General features: G+C 45.7%; 1 long non-coding RNA gene across 2 annotated transcripts; it reads right to left on the reverse strand.

Annotated features, from left to right (window-relative positions):
* Positions 1-6,576: 6,576 nt before the first annotated feature.
* On the reverse strand, positions 6,577-8,090 carry LOC124702538. Of its 2 annotated transcripts, XR_007002541.1 has the most exons (4): positions 8,028-8,090; positions 7,851-7,949; positions 7,701-7,775; positions 6,577-6,689 (listed from the first exon to the last, which is right to left on the reverse strand). It is a non-coding gene; the product is annotated as an uncharacterized LOC124702538 (long non-coding RNA). The 2 variants fall into 2 exon arrangements; XR_007002540.1 differs by having other exon boundaries at positions 7,851-8,084.
* Between the last annotated feature and the right edge of the window lie 2,325 nt (positions 8,091-10,415).

The following is a 10,415-nucleotide window of genomic DNA, read 5'->3' on the forward strand; positions in this document are numbered from 1 at the left end:
GATCCGATAAATTGTCGAATTGTGATCAGATTGTTCATCGTATTATCATACTACTGTTATTTAAGATCTTGCGTGCTCTTCGGTACTTGTAGTTACCCTGATCAAGTAGTTGCATGTATCTCCAAGAGGGAGTATTTATGCTCGATAGTGGGTTTATGCCTCTAGTAATCTGGAAGAGTGACAATAACTTCTAAGATTATAGATGTGCTGTTGCTACTAGGGAGAAAATAACAATGTTTTGTCCAGGGAAAATTCTATTGTTTACTTTACACACATTGTTTAATGTAATTCTGTTGCTTGGAACTTAATACTGGAAGGGGTTCGGATGATAACCTGAAGGTGGATTATTAGTCATAGACGCAGTTGGATTACAGTCTATGTATTATGTTGTAATGCCCAATTAAATACTACAGTAAACTTTATCTTATCATAGCATGCATTGGCATGCCCTCACAATTATCAATTGCCCAACTGTATTTTGTTCACCCAACACATATTATTTGGAGAGTTACCACTAGTGTAGATAACTGGGAACCCCGGTCCTTCTGTCATCATCATTGCTCTACAGTCAACTCCGCACTGGAATATTTTCTGGTGCCATTGCCTATGTGTTTCTATTGCCATTGCTCTCATATTACTGTTGCTTTCACATCACCCCTGTTACTAGTGCTTTTCCAGGTGCAGCTGAATTGATAACTCCGCGATTAAGCCTTATAATAATTATTTGTCTCCCCTTGTGTCGAATCAATAAATTTGAGTTTTACTTCCCTCGAAGACCGTTGCGATCCCCTATAGTTGTGGGTCATCAGCCTTTGATCGGAAAATCACTTCCGCCGCCGATCCTTGGTCGCGTCGGACGCCAGCACCTCCCCCTCAAGCCCTCTACCACCACCAGCGACCACGGGCAACCGCCACACCGTTGCAAGTGAGTTCACCGGACTTGAGGGAGAAAGAACGTAGTAGGATCCGGATAACCTAAAGCCTTTAATCATTGTACTTGCAACCGGAAGTATGTCGAAAAACACCCAAACTCCACTGATGATATTCCGAACGGTCCTCCACCCATTCAATCGGAACCTTTACACATTGCACCCTTAGCATTTCTGCCACCCAATGTTTCCAACGTACGTTTATCTCAACCTTACTTCTCATCTTCCAGCAATCCACTCAGAAAAATTCCGACTGAAGCGGAGCTGCTAAAAGAGTTTGAATGGCAAGCTAGTATGGCGGAGAAGGTAAAGGAGGCGGAGACGAAAAGGCTTTAAAGGCTAGGAACAGGGAGGGAGAAAAGGGCCAGTGGTGGCTGATACGTTGCAAACGTATCCATAATTTTTGATGCTCCATGCTTGTTTTACACCAATTTCTATATGTTTTGTTTACATTTCGTGGAACTTTTATGCATTTTCCGGAACTAACCTATTGACAAGATGCCATAGTGCCAGTTCCTGTTTTCTGCTGTTTTGCATTTCAGAAAAGTTGTACAGGAAATATTCTCGAAATTGGACGAAACAAAAGCCAAACCTCCTATTTTTCCGACACGAGGACGGAGTCCAAAGCAGAGACAGAGGAGGGCACCAGGGGAGACACACCATGCCTTTGCGCGGCCACCCTTGACTGCGCCTAAGGGTGGTGTGGGGCCCCTAGCGCCCACCGACCTTGCTCTTTCGCCTATAAGATGCCTCGCGACGCGAAAACCCTAAATCAATAAGCCTCTGTCCACAAAAAGTTCCGTAGCTCCGCAGCCGTCGAAGACAAGTTTCAGGGGACATAAATCTCTATTCTGGCACCCTGCCGGGATAGGGAATTGCCCTCGGAGCCATCTCCATCGACTCCACCGCCATCATCATTGCTGTTGTTGACTCCTATGATGAGGAGGGAGTAGTTCTCCCCCGAGGCCGAGGGCTTTACCGGTAGCTATGTGGTCTATCTCTCTCTCCCATGATGTGATCTTTATGTGATCGTGAGCTTTGTAATCTAGTTAGTACCATCTTTGTATGCTCAAAGTGACAGCGTGGGGTGTCCATAGATTGGGAATTCAAACTTTAAGGAATGCTTATGAAGACCTATGCAATGAATTTGTGTTTATTATCAAGCCGGAGAGTGGTTCAGAGTAGCATAATAAAGTGATAATATATATGTATTTAATTATGATATCATTGTTGAGAGTGTCCACTAGTGGAAGTATCATCCCTAGGCCTTGTTTCCAAGCATTGAAACACCGTTTACAACCAGTTCTGCTACATGTTTGCCTGCTGCCATTTTTATTTCAGATTGTAATTACTACTTACAATCATCTATATTACTTGTATTTCACTATCTCTTCGCCGAACTAGTGCACCTATACACCTGACAAGTGTATTGGGTGTGTGCTGGGGACACAAGAAACTTCTTGTATCGTAATTGCAGGGTTGGTTGAGAGGGATATCTTTGACCTCTACCTCCCTGAGTTCGATAAACCTTGGTTGGCTGCAGAACGCCGGTATCCCGTCAACTCCGGCCTCCCCTCGCAAAGCCAAGGCCACCAAGAGCTTCTCCTTGTCACGCTGAACCTTCTCGACCCAAGAACGTCCCGAATCGAGCTCTGTTCGACGGCAACGTCGTCGTTCTCTTCTCTAACCGCTACGTTCCGGCGAGTTTTCCGACCGCCTCCGAGCTCCGCTGGGTTCCCCAATGTGTTGGGTCGATTCCTGGCGAGGTCCTCGTTCTTTTCCCCTCTTTCCCCGACGCATCTGACCCCTTTTCCGCGATGCCAAAATCTGACAAAGCTGCCACGTTTTCTGTCCGAGAGAAAATCGTCGGAGAAACCTTGTGCTCGCCATCGCGTGGAGCCGTCGTCTGCCGCGCCGCACGCGGGGATGAAACTGCTGTGGCATCTTCTTCCTCTTCGCTGAGTCCACGGAGCAGGTGCAACTCTGGGACATCATCTTCGACCTCGTCTTCTTCCCGGAGCAGAACGCCGCCTGTAGCTGCTGTAGTTCTGCCTCGCCACGGTCTTCTACCCGGAGTGCCCGTCGCCGAGCACGTCTCCGTCGTTTCCGTCGCTGTTGGGCCTCCTCTGTCCTCACCGAGCCCGTCCACGAGCCCCTGGGTGAGACTCCGCTGCTCCTCATCTTTCCCTGGTCGTCGTCGTTCTCTATCGTCGGGGCCAGATGTTCCATGTTTTATTTGGGCTCAGTTAACACCAGTCAATTTCAGTTAACTGCTCTGCTCATATCGTTGTTCGCCTCCAGGTCGCGCACGCACAGGCAGATCACTGCACGCGCACACAGCCACCATATTTTGATCTAATCCATCTATGCACGCACCAGTATGTAGAACAAGCAAGTGCGTGTGGGTAGGGAGGCCTCTGGGGCTATCCACGATCCCCACCTCGAGCTGAGGGCATCTCCAACCGGCCGAGGACCCAAACAGAGCTGGGTCGTCCGTTTTAAGCTGTTTGGGTGGCCGAGCGGACGCTCGCGTCCGCGCGTCCGTTTGGGTCGCGCCCTGCGCCCAACGCGGCAGGTTTGGGTCGCGTCCCCGTACAGTAGTTTTCCTTGTAAATTCACTATAAAAACATAAAATAAATTGTAGAAAATCTATATATATCTCCACTAATCTCCACTAATATAAAAAGGGAGAGAGGGTGGTGATCCAACTAATCAGAGCCCTCCATCACAGATCCAACGATACATACAAGGGCGGACAATCCCTGGCGGACTCATCTCCATCTCCATCTCCATCTCCACTAATATAAAAAGGGAGAGAGGGTGGTGATCCAACTAATCAGAGCCCTCCATCACAGATCCAACGATACATACAAGGGCGGACAATCCCTGGCGGACTCACCGGTACAAACACCCAATCCCACTACCGATCAGAAGAAAAAAAAACCTAATACATAGCGTAACTGCAGCAAACGTGCTCCGGCCGACGACGCGGCGCTTCTGACGCGAACGACAACCCACTCCGCACCGCCCGCCGCCATTGCTGCAGCAAACCTGCGCCGGCCGATGACGCCTCCGTCGCCGTCCAAACCGGCATGTCGCCGTCCAGACCGGCCTTTCGCCGCCGCGCTTCTGACGCACACGACAGCCCAGTCTGCACCGCCGGCCGCCACCATTGCTGCGCCCAGCCGCGACGTAAAACCGTCCGGCCATCCGTCTGTCCAGAACGACCACCGCCACTGCACCGCCGGGCGCCTGATCTGCACCGCCGGCCGCCTCCTGTCACCACCGCCACTGCTGCGCCGTCCGGCATCGTCTCCGGCCACCCGTCCACAAATCGACGACAGGCGCCCAGGGTGGAACCAAAGCTGCAGGGATTGCAGCTTCTCTTTTGAATTTACAAGTCTGCAAAATCAAAGGTTTGTTTTCACAAGTGCACACGCTGCTATCTATTTTCTTTCTATCTTTCTACCATACGTTGTCACAAATAGAGAAGCTATAAATAGGAGGGAACATTAGATGAATTTATATCACTCATGCTCGGCAACCTCGACATAAAAAAACAGATATATGTGATTCTAGCTTAAGTGTGAATGTAAAAAATGGGTTTGAATTGTAAGATCTAAATATAGGGAAGAGCGGATGAATTCATATCGCTGCTGCTTCGCAACCTCAGCATAAGTATACATGATAATGATGATAATGTTAGAATGGAAATAGTAATGACAGAGAGGAGATGATTGGTCAGTACATTGATGAAGCTCATTTGCAAGGTGAGGTAGTCCACCTTGGTGACTGATGTGAATATCTACCTAAAGAAGGCAACCTGAGACCAAACAGTACAAACGTAAGTTACAAGAGCTTTTAGCTAACCTGGCTGAAAAATCACATGAGGGAGAAAGGTTTGCATAAGCTGCTCCAATCAAGAATAAAAATGTACTTCAATTGTAAAAACTGAATAGAGTTAATAGCAAATCAATTTTGACATTCAAACTGTTCCTGCCAACGATGCCATCTTTTTTTTTTCTTATATATCATGTATTTTAGTATTAGTGCTAATTCTTGGTTTTCCATGGTCAATATTTTCTGAATATAATTTAAACCAGAGCCTTAATTGTTCAAGTAATTGATAGTTAATTTTGATGGACGGAGGAAGCACAGATCATAATGTCATCTTCTAGCCACCATCCATTTCAGGACATAACTAACAGGAAAGTACAAGGTAAGTAACATGAACCTAAATATGTCATCTATGCAACAGCATTGTGAGCAATGTAAAAAACTAAAAACCCAGAGCAATTACACAGCTGCAGATCCTAAGGAAGTCAAAAGGCAGAGAAATAAAGAGAGGTATGCAAAAAATAAAGATGAGATTTCAAATCGCCGGCGCCAAGCACGGGAGTTAAAAAAGCAGCCAACAGACCCAGGGATTGCTGAAAACACCTTAGGTCATTCTCAAACTACTGGGCAACTTGATGTCACCCAACAGCAGTACAGAGCACCTGCAGGAGGTAATGTGTTCTATTATGTTTCTGTAATGCAAAATTATATACGGAATTCTGAAATTTTTGGTCGAGAATGTAATTGTAGGTATGGATCCAATTGTTCAGCAAAGCGGGCCATCTATGATGACTACTATATCTGATTCATCGCAATTATTAGATGGAAAATCTTTGTTAAGTATGAACAATGAGTCCAAAGGTATGTAACATCAACCTAAAACATCATATATAATTATTGAAAGGTACAAAAGTTGTGTAGTGCATATGAAGATGAACCTACATGGGTCAGGCATAAATAATTTTTCCTAAGTAGTTTAATCCTACTTCCAGCACAGCCCCACTTCTAACTCCTGAAATGCTACACTGGTTCAACAACAGTGCTCAAGTTATAGCCACGCCGTACTTTTATGAATTATGCACACGGACAAATTGTTTTCTAGCGACGAGGTGCCACTGCATACAAGAACGAGCTAACTTTCTCCATCTCCTCATATATTCATTATACGCCTCAGTTCATTATACGCAATAATAGAAGAGTGTGGCAAAGGCATTTGTACTCATATCAATTTGAGATTCGAAACATGCCCAGTTATAGGCGATTGTGCAGGGTATGGATTACAGCAGCAATGTACATAAGAATTTGGATGTCTAGATAAATGTACATGTAGCCAAATTTCTCTTTTTATATAGCATAGAGAAAAAAAACATAGATCGAGTCTTTTTTTTTTTGAGGGGGAAACCTAGATCGACACTGACCACAAAGAAAACCATCATATGGACTGTTCAAAGAAGCTAAAAATGGTTGATCGTACTCTGATTCAATTCCCTAGATTCAGTGATTGGACTTAGGCCATAAAACTTGTACCAACTAAACAGAGATCCTCTGAATTACCCATCTTGCAGTCTACAGTGACGATTTACTCATGGCTTTGCCATGCACTTAACTATCAATTGGTCCTGCAACATTACAGCCGACCTTGAAAACAACATCGATCTACTACGTTTTGTTCGAATAATTAAATACTGAAAGGAGAAGCAGTGGTCTGACCTCGAGTCATTGGTGGTTGAGGTCGGTGGTGGCGCCGCTCCTACTTTCTCTTGCTAGGGTCTGGCCGCCATTCTGAGACACTAGGGACTAATGGGAACTGAGGATGGCGAAGAGTCCCTTGTTCCACCTGCGGTGCCGACGCCGGAAAGAGTGTAGGGGAGGACGCCATGACCAAGGGAGGAGAGGGGAGTTCACAATTCTCATTGTGTTTGCCTATAAATTAAATTATATAGGAGTTTTTTTTTTTGAAACAACCATATATATTCATTGGATAATCCTTTTACAGAGATTATACATATAGTCACGACACGAGACAAATATACATGTCAAGCAACTTTGCACAAGGAACTCCACAAGAAGTAAAATTACAATTTCACTCTTAGGAAAACCTGTGCCTCGCCGAAACATCGTCCATCGTCCTTCGCCGCCACCATGGTAGCACCGAAAAAAGAGGCGAATAGCCGCCGTACCTAGATCTGGGAGAGCACCATCGCATTCAAGGATGCTTTTTGAGCCGATGAACCGGGCCGCCGCAAACGACGAACCCGAGACTTTGTGGCACGTCGGCCGGGGATCTTCCCCGTGGTCACCAAATCCCAACGCCGTCAACTTCACCCGACATAGTCGAAGAAGAGAAACGCCGCCGCCTGCCGTCATCCACGCGCCCAACTGCAAGACGACACACACAACTGCAGTAGTCGGTGCGATCAACACCCGCGAGAGTGCCGAACACCAACCACCGGACACAATTCTCACCAGATCTAGAGACCGGCGAGACAACCAGGCCACCTGCCCCACGACGCTGCCGGTTAGAGCGACGCCGAGACGGAGGAAGAGCAGAGGCAAATTATTTCGACGCGGCGCAGTCTCCTCCATAGAAGCAGCGCCTCAAGAAAGCACTAGGCCAACCCACTACAGGCCGGAGCCGTTACTCCGGGTCCCCACCCCCTCCCGTCACCGGAGCGGCCGACGGAGGAGGCAGGGACCGGCGAGTTGGCTGCTGTAGTTGGGGGCAGCGCCGCCGAGTTCCCTTTCGCTGGAGCGGTTCCAAGGCAGCGAAACCGCTCTCGTCTCACATTATATAGGAGTTGGGGGGAAGAGTCAATAAATAAAATTGACAATACTCAAGACATCAGATTATACATTTATACTCAGTGATGAACTAAAGCCTGTCATATAGACAAACATCCAAAATAGACACATTAATTCCATAATTAGGCTTACCACACCAAACTCTTCCGGATATGCACCACGATTCTCAAGACAGCTGCCCTTCCCAACCTTAGCACGACAAGTTATCTGTGATACAATTGATAAGTTAAAATGCAATCAAGACTGTGTACAGAAGTATAAACCAAATAAAAGGATGCTAACCTGTCCAGCAGGAACACTAAGATCACCAGTCAACTTAACTGCATACTCGAAAAACCCAACTTCATGAGTACTATTCCAGTGACCAAACTTTCAACAGAGCTGCACAATGCCACAACTTCAGGTGCATATGGAATAAATGCTCCTATACAGAGACCTAAATGTAGACAAGGAATCCACCTGTCGGTCTAAATAAGCAAGCAGGACAACGACTTAACTGAACTTCATCACATGGATCTGAGCGATTTGAGTCTGTAGTGATCCGACTGAAAATGCTATTCTCAGTCAGCACCAACTAAAGGTACAGAAAATGAGTGGACTTTGAAGGTGTAAAATAATGTTGAATAAAGCACCAACCAGGCCCAGGACAGTTCTCTTAAAAACATTTGTGTTCCCTTCAATATTATGAGAAGAAAATCAGTCCAAGCGACTTGTTTCCTGTCAGGACTCAGGAAACAAGATGTAAACCATCAAATTTTCCAATGATAGGGTGCAATCCCTTGCATACCCGGGCTTCTTCCAGAAACTTTGTGAGTACTTGCTGGAAGGCATAAATTAAGATCGTGTTAACTTGAGATTCTGCTTCTGTTCCTAAGTAGAAAGATTATGCAGAAATAGGTCAAAATAACAGAAAAACTCTTCACCAATTTTTTTTGTCAAAGATAACAGTTATTGAAGGATAAGGCCTAAGGATGTACAAGCAGCATATCATCTTGATACTGAACTCTTCACTTATCGTCTATGAGTTCCCAAGTAATTATGTTCTTCTTTTCAGAACTAATAGTAAAGGGATGTGTTAAACTGTGTCTTATATCTGTACAACACAAACATATTTATCTCTGCAGAAACCTACACCTTTACGGGTATGGTCTCCTAAAAAGTTATGCTCACTTGATGTGTTTATGATGGAAAGATACCAATTATTTTAAGAGAAAATAAAAAAACTGCTGCAAGACAATGTAATATGCAATTAAATAAGGTTTTGTGGAATGAAAACCTCTCTTCGTTGATCTGACATGAAAGAGTGTGATGGAAGAATGATCCCTGCAAAAAAAAAAAGCAATTACCAAAGATCTGATTAGTGGTTGTTGTAAGTGCCTGGAATGACCAAAAAATTGTCAACAAAAATCTACTAAAGAACACTACAGAGCGAGCACAATCAGTAGTACTCAGTATCAATTAGATATTGGCCAATAATATTTCATTGAGATGGCAATGGATCTATGTACAAACTTAAACTAATTGTTTATAGTGCAGGACAGTAGGACACCAACCTATTTACAATTTGGAGAAGGAAAATGAACAATTGTGTTATCGAATGGGATTTCCTAGAGTGTGGACTGTGGAGACGAGAGGGAACTGATGAACCTTGTGGAGATGCGGGGGCGTTGGAGAAGCACAGAAATGGTAGGATGCGGGCAATCTGCTGGGCAGACTTCTCCGGCAGTAATTGCGGTCACGGAGGGTGAGGCAGGAAGGTGCGCCGGCCACTCCGGGAGACTCGCGGCATGGCCAACCCATCGGAGCAGGGCTTCCTCGCGGCGTCCTTCGGCGCTTGGTCCGATCCACCTGCTTGTCCCACGGGAGGAGAATGCAGCGATGTGGAGCTCTCCAGCACCCGCGCGGTGGCCGCGGCCGAGAATCCGGTGGACATGAGGTCCGTGTCTCCGCCTCCGTCGGCGTGAGGAAATGGTGGCAGCGGCAGGAGGCAGAGGATGGAGGAGCCGGAACTTGCGGCAGCGGCAGGAAGGCTGGGATAGCGGAGGTCGTCGCGCCAGCTGCGTGGGAGGCAGCAGTCCTCTCGCCGTCTCCTCCAGGCAGGGGAGCGGCCGCTGGTACACGCGTCGTCGGCGGGGAGCAGTGGAGGGGAAGCTCCATGCGGCTCTGGGAGAGAGAAGAGTGGAAGTGGTAGTGTAAGAACGGCCAGGGATTCAGTAACATTCAAACAGCATGGCACGTTGTGCCATGATCTCATATCCACCCTACATTCTTCATCTAACGGCTCCTATCAACCGATCTGAAAATTTTGCTAAATTTGTCTTTTTTGCTGCGCCCAAAATACAAAATATTTTTGATTGAAACTTTCCGTACTTACAACATGATTCGTTGGCAACATGTATATTTTTTATTTTGAATTTTTTTAATGATTTTCAAAAAAAAATTAAAAATCATCAAAAAATTCAAAACAAAAAATGTAAGTATTAACAACGAATCATGTTTTAACTACGGAAAGTTTCAATCAAAAATACTTTGTATTTTGGGCGCAGCAAAAAAGACAAATTTAGCAAAATTTTCAGATCGCTTGATTGCAGCCGTTAGATAAAAAATGTAGGGTGGATGGGAGATCATGGCACAACGTGCCATGCTGTTTCAATGTCACTGAATCCCTGTCCTGTAAGAACATATGTTCGATTCCAGCGTTAGCGGTGGGCGACATCACCTAGACCAAGGTACTTCTTCTTTATCTTCTCCACTTGTAATTGATTTTTTCAAAAAGATTTATATATTATCCTTAATACGTGTGAATTTCTCTGTTTAATATAGCCTGGCTATAACCTTTTCGAGCCC

Source organism: Lolium rigidum, chromosome 3 (genome assembly GCF_022539505.1).
Source record: "Lolium rigidum isolate FL_2022 chromosome 3, APGP_CSIRO_Lrig_0.1, whole genome shotgun sequence".
Lineage (NCBI taxonomy): Eukaryota > Viridiplantae > Streptophyta > Magnoliopsida > Poales > Poaceae > Lolium > Lolium rigidum.